Source organism: Alosa sapidissima, chromosome 17 (assembly GCF_018492685.1).
Source record: "Alosa sapidissima isolate fAloSap1 chromosome 17, fAloSap1.pri, whole genome shotgun sequence".
Classification (NCBI taxonomy): domain Eukaryota; kingdom Metazoa; phylum Chordata; class Actinopteri; order Clupeiformes; family Clupeidae; genus Alosa; species Alosa sapidissima.
The window spans coordinates 15,334,579-15,349,834 of NC_055973.1; the positions used below are offsets into that span (position 1 = coordinate 15,334,579).

At 39.9% G+C, this 15,256-nt stretch overlaps 1 long non-coding RNA gene across 1 annotated transcript; it reads left to right on the forward strand.

Annotated features, from left to right (window-relative positions):
* Positions 1 to 1,272, forward strand: LOC121688207. The gene is made up of 2 exons (XR_006024523.1): positions 1 to 310; positions 1,160 to 1,272. It is a non-coding gene; the product is annotated as an uncharacterized LOC121688207 (long non-coding RNA).
* The last annotated feature ends 13,984 nt before the right edge of the window (positions 1,273 to 15,256 follow it).

Here is a 15,256-nt window from a genome sequence, read left to right on the forward strand (position 1 = left end):
CTGTAAAAAATAACACTACATCTTACTGCAGTAACACAAGTATACTTTACTTACTATAGGCTGACCTAGTGTTCTTACTAGAGTAACATTAGTAATGTGCCGAACTTGCAACAATGGGGTCTAAAACTTGAGATACACGAGTAAGCTTCACAACGCAGACCTGAGTAAACTGGACTCACGCAGTGCACACGCGCACAGTTAGCAGAGGGAGCATTCTGGATTCCACAGCCAACGGTCGGCAGTGTTACGGTGTGGCTGACTTTTGGGATGGGAGTGTAACGCAGCTTCACCAGTGACTTTGCTCTATCCGGTAAGTTTACAGTATGTATTAATGTGTCAAATGTTTACAGTATAGGTTCAACTAACAGCATTTGTGCAAAACTGTACATTCGGTTTCATTAACAGCTGGGGTAATGTTAAGTTCAACTTGCTAAGTGGCCGATATATGCGCTATTTGCAGCTAACTGATAGCAGCTATGCGAGTTAACACTGCCTCAGACCATGCAGAGCAGAAAACAAATATTCTAGGTATTCAAGCCCTTTGATATTTTTTGTTATCGAAGTTATGAGGAAGTGGTGGCGCCTGGGGTCTAGAACTAGGCTGTATAAATTTGCCAATAGCAGTTGTCTTCATGAGCTCTCTTAATGAAGTTTAGTTCTAACGTTAGCCATTTCTCATGAGAAACGCTTGCTAGCATGCTAAGTTGATTCAAAACGTGTACAGATTAAACTGTGTATGGTTTACGTCGATATTCCTACTGTATTGATAAAACAATTAGGATAATTGGACTCATAACCTTACTGACTGAGAAAGCCATGGTCTTTTATCTAAAATCTTTCGTTGTGATTTAGCAAGAGGACTTAGGTTGCAGTGTGTGGAATTTGAACGAATGTGCCGTTATTGAGGTGCAAAATGGCGTCATATAATTCCAACGTATGATTGACATTTTAAATTCTATTGTGATAAATGTACTAGGCCTGAAGCAATAGAGAAAATTAAGTTGCCAAATCATAATATTTTTAGCTTAACAGTATTAATTAGGTCTCTGGAGAAATAATTTAATTTAACATTTAATGTGAAACTTAATCATCTGTTTTAGTTAAACATGGCCAATAGATGCATATTGATAATAATTTTGCCCTCTTTTTCTTTTTGCAGTTGGAAAACTGAAAATGCAGAGCAATGAACTGGACATGTAAGTTGTGCTTGTTTGGATGTGAAGTCAGAGGTCAGTTGCTCAAACACTACTGATTGAAACATGGAGGTTACACCAGAATACGACCGAAAAAAACTGCAGAGGGTGGTGAAAACTGGCCAACGCATCACCGGTTCCTCACTCCCCTCCATCAAGGCCATCCAGGGCAAGTGATGCTTGCGTAAGGCGCGCAGCATCATCAAAGACTGTTCACCCCACTCCCCTCTGGGAGGCGTTACAGGTCTCCCTGCACCCAAACCAGCAGGTTCAGAGGAAGCTTCTTCCCTGCGGCTGTCACCCTACTGAACTCTAGCTCTGCATCCCGGTGACAACCAACCAACTAAGCCCCCGCCCGATGCCTCCTTGCCTGTGCCTGTTGAGGTGTCCACCATGACCATGGAAACCTTGACGGGGGACACCCACCCCCCGCGGACAATTGCCCTATCCCACCCATAGTGTTCTATTTATTTACAAATGTACATACTGTAATTACACTTATACATGGCATTTTCTACTGCTCTTCATACTATTCATCCTGCACATACACGTATTCTTACTACTGTTATAATGTTACTGTTTCTGCACTACAGTACTGTTACCACACTGCACATAGCTGTATACTGTACATATATGTCTATATGGTTCATACCGAATATCCATATTTATTCTGCTAATACACTGCACATATTTATACCTAATTTATATTACTCTAAACCACCTTCTGTAAACCAACTGTATACTACTGTTTACACCGCATATTTCTTATCCTGTCTATGCACCACCTGTCTTTGTATATCACATTGCATTTTTCTGCTTTTTTTTCACTTCTAGTTAGATGCAAACTGCATTTTGTTGTCTTTGTACTTGTACTCTGCAAAATGACAATAAAGTTATCTAATCTAATAGTGCCAACTATTTGTGTATATTCTGCAAGTAAACTTTACTGTCCAACATAAAGTACCCTTTACAACTCAAAGTAAGGGTAACTCATTTAACAGTAGTAAATACAACTTCGTTTCAAGTAAGCTTTACTCGAGGGCATGAAGTAAACTTTACTAGTTGGAAGTAAGTAACCAGAACTTTAAAGTCTTAAGTAAGGATAACTTCTTCTAAGTAAGCATTACTTGTAGACATCAAGTAAACATAACTTGGAAGAGAAAAGTTTTGTTTACTTAACTTATTTAAGGCAACGAGTTTCCACCCTTTTTTCAAGTAACCATTACTTATTATTTTTTACAGTGCACTAATTATTACTCCCAAAAAACTCCCAAATTGTCCTGCTTGCCTATGTGAAATGCATATGACCACAGAAGTTCGTTTTAAAAATCATTAGCCTATATACAGGCTGGAGCCAAATTAAAACATGTCTTTGTAAATTAGGCTACGTTTAATTAAAAAGTGTTTCTTGCGTGCGTTCATTCTCTCATTCCCTCTCCAAAATGTTCCTGTTCTAGGCTGGCCAAGTGCATGAACCCAGCATCGGTGCGCGCGTCACATGAAACACAATTGAGACAATAGATTGACCATATTGTACAACTGCAAAGCCTTATCATAGGCATGTTATATTCATGACATGAAAAGTGGAACTTATAGAACGAAAATGAGAAATTGCGCAGTCGGCTAAACGTTTTAAACTTGCGCAAAACTGATGAACCCAGCATCGGTGCGTCGCATAAATTAAAACACAAATTGAAGCCGCACAGCTTGACCATTGGACAATCCTACCACAAAACCTTTCCATAGGCATGCAACGTTTATGACATAAAAATTGGAATATGAACGCATTTCATCACACCTGACAAATAAACAGGGCTGTGGCCGCGATTTGACTGATTTATTGAGCTCTCAGCGCAGTGCTGACTTGCGCGTCTTTGATGAGCGTATACAAAGGAAAGCCCTCTAATCGGACGGGCAAGACTGACAAGGAGGCCAGCCCGTGGCTACGCGTAGCCTATGTCAAACAGGTGCTTTAATCTCTTCGACCTCCACAAATTAAGCTACAGTTAATTCCGTAGTCGTTTGAATAAGTTTGCGATTGACAACGCGACTGACAACGTTGTGATAAATAGGCATTCTAACTTTTGCAAAGTCAATTTGAATGCATCAATTTTGAACAAAGTTGTGTAGGCTACACCGCGCCAGTTGTAGTCTGCATGAAGTTCTTGCACAAGCCACCGTTTTGATTTCCGTAGGGGAGATTATATTTATTTATAATATTTAATATTTTAAAAACAATCATGGAAACCATGTCAATAGGCTAGATATTGTGAGTAGGCCTAATGCAGGAATGGACGTTACAGTTATTCAGTAACTATAACGAATTACTGAAATTTAAATTGTAATGTGTTACCTTTAGACTACTTCGTTTCCCAATAAAGTAACGAAATTACAGTAACACGTTACCCCCAACACTGGCCTATTGAACTTTGGTGGAATGATGGACAGATGTCAGTACCCTAGCCTAATTACATTACATTACATTACATTACATTACATTTGGCTGACGCTTTTTAACCAAAGCGACTAACAACATGGTAAACAGTAAGTTTTAGAACAATTCTCACAATTTTAGGACAGTTTAAAAAAACATTAGAGTACAGTAAGAATAAGTGCGTCGGTGAGTGCTGTTTTTAACAGTTACTTGTCAGTTTAAAACGGCTGGTGAGTGCTAGGATCAGTAAGACTTGTTGTAAGTGTTGCTATGAGAGTAGATGTTCTCTAAAGAGCTGGGTCTTCAGGAGCTTTTTGAAAGTGGAAAAGGATGTCCCTGCCCTTGTAAGAACTGGCAGTGTGTTCCACCAACGAGGAACAACAGATGAGAAAAGTTTGGATTGGCTTGAGCGTACCGGTGGTAGAGCTAGACGTCGTTCGTCAGAGGAGCGCAGCGGTCTGGAGGTAGTGTAAGTCTGTATGAGGGCATTCAAGTAGGTGGGAGCAGAGCCGGAGACTACTTTGTAGGCAAGCGTTAGAGACTTGAATTTGATGCGGGCCGCCATAGGTAGCCAGTGTATATAGCTGGATGAGCAGCGGGGTAACATGTGCCCTTTTGGGTTGGTTGTAGACCAGGCGCGCCGCCGCGTTCTGGATCATCTGAAGTGGTTTCTCCTGAGTCATTACTTTCCTCCTTAAAAGAAGAACAAAGTAGAGTAACAATGAAAATATATTCTATTTGTCTGGATAGTCACGCAGGTTCTCAGGAGGATAATACAGATTATAAATGCAATACAATAAAATACAATAATCTTCTAGCAATACAGTTGTGGTTATTGTTGTTACTAGTTATTATTGTAAATTACATAAATGTTGGGATTATGCAGATGCTTTATGTTGTCATACCGGTTGGACGGACTGGATGGATGTGGTTGGACGAACATAGATGGTCCTGTCCTTAAAGGTGCGATTTGTAGGATTGTTACCGAACGTTCTGTTGGCCAAAATCAAAACACTGGTGAACGTTCTCAAGACTACCAGACGCGAGCCTCTTCTGGGTTGCCAGATGTAATGAAGACTTAGCTAACATTAGTTGACCTGCAGCTGCTAGTGTAGCAGGGTTAATTATGCTTCCCTGAATTCCCCCATCGTTTCTACAAGTTCTATTGTAGTTTCCCACGCCTCTGAGGTACAGTAGGTTGTAGGGGGGTGTGGCTTGGGTGTGGCAGGGGTCGGTTCCCACGCTGAAGACCCCTTAAGTGTTCATGTAGCCCCCTCCTCTGCCTCTTTTGCTACTGTCCTGAGGCAGAGGTATGTGGAGTCTTGCATACAATACATCATATCTTTTATTTATGCTTTTATGGTTACTTGTATGGTGCATTTTTCACATAGAACTGTTTTCTGGTGTTGCACACCTTACGAGTTATGTTTATTTAATCACTGTTTTTATGTTAGCTCGTTACACAATGTACATTACCTCAGTTCTACATGCTACAGTCTGCTAACGTGGCTGCAGGTGTAGCGACGTTAACTAGTTAGCTTACAGACTTTCATACTGGTGAATTGACTGAATGCATTTAAACGTGGTTTACCTGTTTGATTGGCAGGAGCTGTGATGCGACTGGCTCGCTCCCCGTCTGATGTGTTTGTTTTGTCTTATATTTCAGGTATGCCATGTTTGTTTAATGTACTTTTGTTATTGTCTATTCACATGTACTTTTGTGGCAACGCTGTTAACTGCGTGTCTCGTAGTCTTGCCGCACGCCTCTCTTTTGCTACTGTCCTGAGGCAGAGGAGCTTTGATGCGACTGGCTCGCTCCCTGTCTGATGTGTTTGTTTTGTCTTATATTTCAGTAAAAGAGTCAAAGACCAGGTCGGTTGTGGCGTCTCTTATTATACACAACACAACGCAGAGAACGTGGTAGAGGGAAAACTACCTCTGTTACACTTTAACGTTTCTCCAACCATGACCCAGCTACACATTACGGAAACAGTGAAAACAAAAAATACCTCTCTAACCAACGTAACATATGAATTTAGCGATGCAGATGAAGTTTAGCATAGGCTACCTGTTGTGGAGAAATATGGCCAGCTCTGCGTCAGACTTGATATTCTTCGTTTGACGAAGACGTCACCATCTCAGGAAGCTCCTCCGATGTCCACTTAATTTGTTTCTTGTTTTAATTTTGGAAATTTGCCTGCCTCTTGTAGGCGTTCATGACTACAACTGACAGCTGTTGACAGTTGGCCTTTGCTAATTTGGCAACCCAAATAGGAGGACGCGCTAGCCCATTATTAATACGCTATTCTAGAATTAATCGTTCAAAACATAAACGAAAATTCCAAGAGATTCCGCCCCGTAACTGATTTTTTTTCATGGGTTTTACGGGGTTTCACGGGTTAGAGTAATGTTGTCAAATAAGCCATTACTTCAATTCATCGTGTTTCCTCACTCTCTGACAACATATGGTGATAATTTTTGGAATGGTTACAGTTTATTTTCCATTATTTCCAACATACTGGACCTTTTAACCAAAATGTTGCAAAATGCTTCTTTAAATGGTTGACCTGGGCTCACATCTACCTGCGGGTGTTTTATTTTTGTATCTAATTATGCTAATGCCAAAGTTTAGGCTACATTGCTAGGCTAACGTTACCTCTAAATTATGCCAGCAATGTCACATATATGTATGCCAGACCAGAATGTTTGATATCTGTGTAGATTATAACGCTAACGACGTTATCATTACAGTACACCGAACAAACTGCATGGCCATAGGCACCATACCTTGGACGTCCACCCGTTTGTTGTAATAGTAGGCCTACATTGGAAGAAGTTGTTTGGGGGTGGAGAATGACATCTGCCTGAGTAAACATTTCCTTCACTCCATTCATCATTTCGGTTATTATTTCATGTAGGAGGTTGTACACAAACGTTTATCAACACAATGTTTGGGTGTAGCTAATGTAATTATCCTATTAGCTACAGTGTTAACTTACCTGACTCAAAATGTCAGCCATAGTCATTAGTAGACGTAAATGTTCCTCAAGGAGGCGATGATTATGCTCTAATGCATTTATGCCATTACTTTAGCAGAGCGGCTTCTGTATTAACTAAACAGACATCCAGTTCTGCCAAATAACTGGCGATGTCGTTTGCGGTACAGCATGACAGCAGTAATAACATACATATGAATTTCATATTACCCTTCCACTTTTCAGTCCTGTTTACCAAATTAATTTAGCCTAAAACTGATTAGTTCCAGTCTTTGAAGTTATGAATGAGTCTAGGCGTTGCTTGGCAACCACTCTGATAGAGCAGTGGTTCCCAACCTTTTTTGTCTTGTGTACCCCCTGAGCCTTTTTGTCATACCATGAGTACCCCCTCACTCATACGTGCTAATGATAATTCAAAAGTATAACATAAACGAGCACATTTTATTTTACTTTATGTCCGACACATCTTTGTAACGCACGATGGACAGGAGCTGCGCTTCTCCACTCACATCGGTCATTTCATCCAGCTGCAAAGCGAACTGACCGGCTAGTTTGATTTTGTTCACCACTTGTCCAATAATATTAACAGATATGTCATTGATTCGACGGGATACGGTGTTATTCGACAGGGGAACTTTCTTGAGTGCGTCGGCTGCTTTCTTGTCTATCATAATTTCAGCCAAAGCAGTCGCTGCAGGGAGAACGAGTTCTTCAACAATTGAGTGAGGCTTTTTTTATTTAGCCACAAGTAGGGACACTGCGTAAGATGCCTCGAGTGCTTTGACTGACACACTCGTGGCTTTCATCATTACAGTCTGACCCGACTTAAATTCTGACAGCTTTCGTCGGTAAAATTCTTCACTTTTATCGACACTTCCCGAGTGTTTGGTGCTCTGGTGTCGCTGTAAATGGGCTGGCTTCATCGCACTATTAGCCAGGACCGCAAAAGAAGCACTGAGGCTGCGGTGGGTCCGCAGAAGTAGAAATGAATCCATATAATATATATTTTTCACTGTACTGCCTTGGTTTCAGTTTGGCCTCTTTCTTGCATTTCTCGGTGGGCTCCTCTGAACTCTGACCTGAATCAAGAATAAGCGGACGTTTCAGCCATTTATCCATAGCTTACCAGTATTTTTCTGGCTGCAGGTAAGCAGCTGTTTTGATCATAGACAGTAAAAGAAATGGACCAACAGACTCCGTCGTTTTCAATGGGGGGGCACTGAGTCAAATAGAACGATTTTTCAGTTGGTCCCCCCAGTAGCAGACTCGCACTTAACTTCGTGACGTTAGCCATCGAACTGAATCTTATAACTCATATGATGGATACACAGAAATTCTTCTCACACTTCCTTCGCCTTCAAAGTCATCTAAGTTAAACATTTATTTATGTATTATTATAATTCTCACCAAGTCGTGTTAATGTTGAAGCTACCATACATGATCATCTTCAAAAACAGTCATGCTAAAACAAAACAAAAAAGTTATAGGCCTAGCCTTGAAGCTAATCTTCTTTCCACTTTTCCGACCTATGGTCAATCCATTGAAAACCTCTGAAATGATTAGTGCCGTATTTAAAAAAAAATTAGGTTTACTTTTTTTATTATTATTAGGTTGTCTCTGTGTAATGCTTTACCTTAACATACGGTCGTGTATGCTTATGAGTTACCTCATAGACAGTAAGGTGGACTGAGCTTCTTATCCAAACAATACGGTTATCTCCCTACTGTGCGAAAGAGAGATTACGTCAAAGCTAGCTTCCCTCCAACCGAACAAGCTAACCATTCTTCTTACGGGTAACCAACGTTACGGACGAGGTAATGGAGTCTGTTTTGCCTTTGTAGTGTTTATGTAGATTACACAGAAGCTACAATATCGGCACAGGATATATGTTATATGAAGTTATGGTATTTAAAAAAAACCCTAGAATGAATGGACTTCTATGGGAGTTAGCAGAGAGGTGGTCCCTCCAGCCTACGTCGATTCTTCTACTTCCGGGAATTCGCCTGCCCCCTTGGTTTTGATTGTGTGATTTTGGCGCGGTTGTGCCACAGACTTGTCTCCCTGGGGAAACTGATGCACTATCATTTTTGACGGGATTATTAGGCCTACTTATCACCTTGGAATTTCCACGTACCCCCTGCAGTGTGCTCGCGTACCACTAGGGGTACGCGTACCCCCGGTTGGGAATCACTGTGATAGAGGATAGAGTTTCTTGGTGAAACAATTCACCATATTCACACGGCGGCCATCTTTCTATGACGTCATGCTCAGGGTGGGAACATAGGGAGGGAAAGTAATCTCATCGCCATCTAGTGGTTGCGTTCCTAGAGTTTAGCGGAGGGGATGGGATTTTTTTTTAGAAAAAATATATCTCGGTGCACATTGGGATCTTAATTTAATGCCTTCCATATGTTAGGCACTGGGGTCACCTCTATTGCTTCAAATGGTCATACCTTATTTTTAGGATCAGTTGAATTGTTTTGAGTTTTTGTCGTAACATGGTGATAACAAACTACAGTTGCATGTGACGTCACAGGTTTGGGCGCTTAATCTCTAACTGATCAATACAGCAATTTGCTTAACTGGCTTACATATTTTTGTAATAACGGAAGGTGATGTAAACCGCGTGGTGATAACCTTTATGTCTGGATAACTGGTGTTGTGCTTCTACTCACATGAAGAGCTGGCAGTAAGTGTTAAGTGGCAATGCTAACCAGGCTAATAAACAAACCATGCTACCGTGAGTAACGTCGACAGGTAAAGTCACGTGGCTTTTTTGTAGTTCGTTTATGAAACAAAAGGAGCAATTTCGATTTTTTTAATTAAGGCAAAATATGGTCTGACATTTTCACAGTTAGAAGATTATTACTGTATAGACACTGAAAAATATTTTTGGTGGATAAGATCGCTGATTTGGCTTCACAGTATTTTTAAAAAAAATAGGTCTATGGGACTTAACATTGGAGCTGCTCTTCGATAGGAACGCAACCACTTGGGGCGCTGGTTTTCACTTTCCTAGACTGTAAAAAATATGGACAAAGCGTCTGTGACGTCACCCATAGATTTTCTGAAGAACGGTTATGAAGCCGTTTGAGCCGGCAAGATGGCGGCGTGATAAGTCGGAAAGTCATCGAGCTCTCAGCACTAATTACCACAGAACGCATATTGACGACTTAAATTGAGATGTTTAGTCAGTAATTAGTCGGTGAAGTGTTGGAAAAAAAACAAACTAACTCCATTTGTGAAGAATGACAGACGTAAAACCAAAAAGAAAGAACGATAATAACCACGACGGTAAAGCTAGCGACCATGCTAACTACATGCTAGCTAGAACGTTCGTTAGCAATGAGGAGTTTCCCAGTCTGCCTGTTAACGGTATGTCGCCATCCAAGCCTCCGCTGTCTAAAAAACCGAACGTTTCTATGGACCACGAAGTTAGTGCAGCTGCAGCTCTGCCGACTGATGGTGCTGTCCAAATACTGGCCAACCTAATCAACACCAGAAGTGATGCACTGGAGAGTATGGTGAAGGATATCCAGACTGAGGTGAAAGGCATGAAGCTAAAGATGAACTGCATTGAGAAAAGAATAGACAAAAGTGAGGAGAGTGTGGCGATCTGCAGCCGACGTGTGTCTGACCTGGAGACCTACGGGCGACGATGGAATTTAAAGCTTCATGGAGTGCCAGAAGATGTGAACGAGGATGTACGTGCAGTGGTGATTGCTGTGTGCCAGGAGGTACTGCCGACCGAGAAGGATGTGTTCCCCGCTGTCATTGATGTCGCTCATCGTCTGGGCAAACGGCGCCAGAACGACCAGAACCCCCGTGGTATCATCTTCAGATTTGTCAATCGGCGACACAGAGAGGCGGTTTGGAAGGCTGCAAAGAACAACGCTTATCTTCAGAGCAAGAGTCTGCGCTTCACGGAGGACTTGTCAAAGGAAGACCGTGAAAACAGAGACAAGCTATAGCCAAGAATCAAGAAGGCGCGCGAGGAGAACAAAATAGCCTACTTTGTAGGTGGAAGAGGATTCATCAATGGGGTGGAAATCGCTCCGGAGTGACTGCTCGGGAGGGGACTAACGTTAATGAGTTATTATTTTCTCTCAGGTTGACTTTTAACTTTTTCTTAATTTTTCATCAGACGATCCACTGCCCCAGAGAATAGAAGACCAATTTTGGCGCTCATTTCGCTACAGGTACTAGCTTAGCCTACATGCGGGAGTGTGGAACACGACACACCCGAGTAGAAGCGACCCCAGTCTCGGTTATAATGTATTTGTTCACATTTGGTTAAACATCGTTTTTATGTCAAATTAGTCATGCTGACTAGCGTTAATGTCTTAAAAGGTTCAGTCATATATGCAGTATTGACATTTCAAGTTTGTGCTGATCTCGTTGATGTGTTTGCACTTAAGTTAATCTCAGTTTTGTGTACAAACCAACCTTAACGGTTACTCGTTTAATATTATTTGTTCCTTAATCTGTCAGATTTATCTTTTGTTTCTCTTAATGCCAGGGGGTTACATAACAATGTAAAACGTAAAGCTCTATTTCTTTTTGCCAAGCAGTTTAGGTCCGATTCTTTTTTTGCACAAGAATCTCACTCGATTACTAACGACACTAACTTTTGGAAAGCTCAATGGGGAGACACTATATGGCTCGCTCATGGTACAGAACGATCAGCTGGGGTAGCTACTTTGAAGAATAGGTTTAATGGAGATATATTACTTACGGAATGTGATGATGGACACTTTATTTGCCAAATTATTAGATATAACGATGCAATTATCATTATAGGTAACATTTATGGTTATAATACTAAAACGGAATATGATAATCTTTTTTTAACTATTGAGAGCATATTGTCAGGATGGCTAATGCAATTTCCAAATGCCAGCTTGTGTCTTGGAGATTTTAATAATATTTTAGATGGTAGTATAGATAAATGGCCTCCTAGTCAGTCATATAGGCCCAATGCTAATTTCCAAGCCTTTATGGATAGATTTGGTCTAATTGATATCTGGAGAGCGAAACACCCTAATAGTAGGTCTTTCACTTGGAGCAATAAAACTGGTTCAAGTCAGTCAAGGATAGACTTCTGGCTGATCTCAAGAAGTATTGATAAAGATGATATTGATGTAGACATTCTACCTACTCCACTTACAGATCATAAAGCCATACTTATTAAGTTCAAGTTGTCATCATCAAACAATGGGCCTCATGCAAAGTCAACATGGAAACTGAATAGTTCACTGCTAGAAAATGAAGATGTGAGAAATGAAGTCTCTAGATTAATATCACACTGATGGGCCAAAGCAAAAGATGAAAAATCATTTGGAAATAACTGGGAATTATTACAATTTGAATTAGGCAAATATTTCAGAAAGTTTGGTGCACTACAAGCCAAATCCAGGAGAGCTGAAGAAACTGATATAATATCAGGAATCAGTTATTGCAGAAAAGCCCGAGTGAACTGACAGAACAGGACAAATTGAACTTAAATAACTTGTAAACAAAACTAGATGAGTTATACAGCAGAAAAGCAAAAGGTGCATTCATTAGATCTAGAACAAAGTGGCTCGGAAGGGGAACAGAATTCACACTTTTTTTTTATCTAGAAAAACATCGTTCAAATAATAACACAATTAATAAACTTAACATTAATGGGACTACTACTGATGACCATAACATGATCGCCAGTTACTGCAGCAATTTTTATAAAAAGCTATATACATCTGACTTTTGTCAAGAGTCAGCTGATACTTTTTTGAACTCCTTAACAGTCAATCCTATTGATCATAGTAATATGGAATTTTGTGACGCACCAATCACCTTAGAGGAGATTAAAACAATGATCGCTCTACTGAAGAATAATAAATCGCCAGGAACGGATGGGCTTGTTTCTGAATTCTACAAAGAATTTAGCGACGACCTAGCTCCCTTTTTGTACGAGGTTCTGGTAGAGTGTATTAAAAAAGAACATCTCCCAACTACTATGACTCAAGGTCTAATCACCCTAATTCTAAAGCCCAACAAAGATTGTTTGTGTATTGAAAATTGGCGACCGATTTGCTTACTCAATAATGATTACAAGATATTTGCTCTTTTATTTGCTAGAAGACTCAAGAGTGTTTTGAATTCAATTATTGAGGAAACACAATCTGGGTTCATGCCAAATAGACACATAACAAATAACATAAGATTAGTCCTAGACATTATTGATTACCCCGAGCTGATTGATGATAATGGATTTATACTCTTTCTAGACTTTCGTAAGGCATTTGATACGATAGAGCACCCGTTTATTTTTCAGTCTCTTCAGAAATTTGGTTTTGGCAACTATTTTACCACTGCAATAAAAACCCTCTATAAAAACAGTAACAGCTCCATTAAATTGGCGAGTGGTACCTCTCAGAGGTTTAATATATCCAGAGGCTTGCAACAGGGTTGCCCGGCCAGTGCATATCTCTTCTTGATCGTGGCTCAGCTTCTTGCAGACCACATTAAAACTAGCCCAGTAAAGGGAATATCTTTGATTAATAGGGAACTGGTTATCACCCAACTAGCAGATGACACTACACTTTTCCTACAGGATGATGCCCAAATCTCTGTTGCGCTTGAGGCAATCAAACTATTTTCTAAAGCATCAGGCCTATACTTGAACATAAATAAGTGTGAGCTTATGGCAATCAAGGAGTGTTCCGAATCTACCCTACACGGCATTCTGATAAAAAGCGAAGTATCTTATTTAGGAATAGTAATAACAAAGAACCAGCAAAGGAGGTCATCTTTGAACTTCAAGCCTATCCTATTTAAAGCTCAAAAACGTTTTAATTTTTGGCTCCTAAGAGACCTCTCATTAAGAGGTAGGGTACTAAGGCAGAAGGGCTCTCCAGACTGACTTATGCAGCCTTAGCTTTACATCTTGACGACAAACTTTTAAAAGAGATTGACAATATGCTCTTCAATTTTTTATGGAAAAATAGGACTCATTATTTAAAGAAAACGGTTGTTATGAATTCATATGAAAACGGAGGACTTAATTTTTTGGATTTTTGTACCCTGAATAATATGTTTAAGCTGAATTGGCTGAAACAATTTTTTAGAAATCCCTCCTCTATATGGAATATCATTCCGCAACATTTGCTATCTCAAATGGGTGGTTTAAGATTTTTCCTGGTTTGTAACTATAACATTAATAAAGTCCCTGTGAAATTATCTGCTTTCCATCGCCAGGCTTTCCTAGCATGGTCTCTCATCTACAAACACAATTTTTCTCCTCACAGCTATTACTTATGGAATAACAAGGACATTCTATACAAGCATAAATCTCTCTTCCTAAAACATTGGTTTGATAGTAATATAATATGGGTAGATCAGTTATTTAATAGAGAAGGTATCCTCTTTTCCTATAAAGACTTTCTTTCAGAATATGGTATCCCTGTGACGCCAGGAGACTATGCCAAAGTATTTGGTGCCATACCTTCCGGAGTCTGTATGCTTTTTAAAGCACAACCAAGAGTAGATCCTGTACGAATGTCCTTGTTATCTCCATCACGTATGTCTGTAGGTAAAATATGTTTCTCTGGTAACAACAGATGTATAAGAGCTCTTCTTCAGAGAGAGGTTACCTCAATACCATATGTAATTGCTTTCTGGTCTAATTTTGTAGATGATGTTGCATGGAAGAAAGTCTGGCTCCTACCTAATCGCTATCTAATAACAAACAAGGTTAAAGAAGTGTCCTTTAAGATTATTCATAGAGTTTACCCGACTAAAGTATATATTGAAAAAAGATTCAAAAAAGATATAGATGTGAATTGCAGCTTCTGTGGAAGATGTCCTGAAACTATGGTACACTTGTTCTGGGAATGCCCCATTGTTAAAGAGTTCTGGCGTGATCTGTGCCTTTTTGTAGTGAATAACATTGACAAAAACTTTGAATTATTCTGGAAAAATGTGCTATTTGGACTTGCAGTTGATGAACGTAACTCGAACAGCCTTTTTTTAATTGATCTGCTAATTATTATGGCAAAGTTTTATATTCACAAAAATAAATTCCTAGGGAAAACACCGTGCTTCATTGCTTTCAGAAACGAGTTTAAACAATACATATGTTCAATTAGATTTTCTACGAAAGCAAAAGCTTTTAAAACTATTACTGTTTGTGATGTTTTTAATGTTTTTAATTAGATATTTACCCCCTGGCAATAAGTTTTACTGTGTGTTTTGTATGTTTCGTATGTATGAATGGTATGTTATTGAATATACATGTTGAACAGTATATGAAGTGATGGTTTGCTATAACATGTAACGGGTATTTTTGCAATTAAAAAAAAAAAAAAAAAAGGTTATGAAGCCGTTTATGGGGGGTATGGGCGGCGCCATCTTGGAAAACCTTGGGAAATCCTAACCCCGCCCACCTCCTGAGCAAGCCGGTGAACCCTTCCTCGTCGTCAGCCGAGCAGCCTCAGCTAAGCTATTAGGCCTGCAAGATGGACTGGCACAGACGTTGCTGTAACATAATTTGCTGGTAAGTTTGATCTGCTAACGTGAAGTTCATGTATGTTTCTTAATGCCATGTTCAGACACTTTTTAATTTTGTATGCTGAAAGGTATTCGGGTGAACG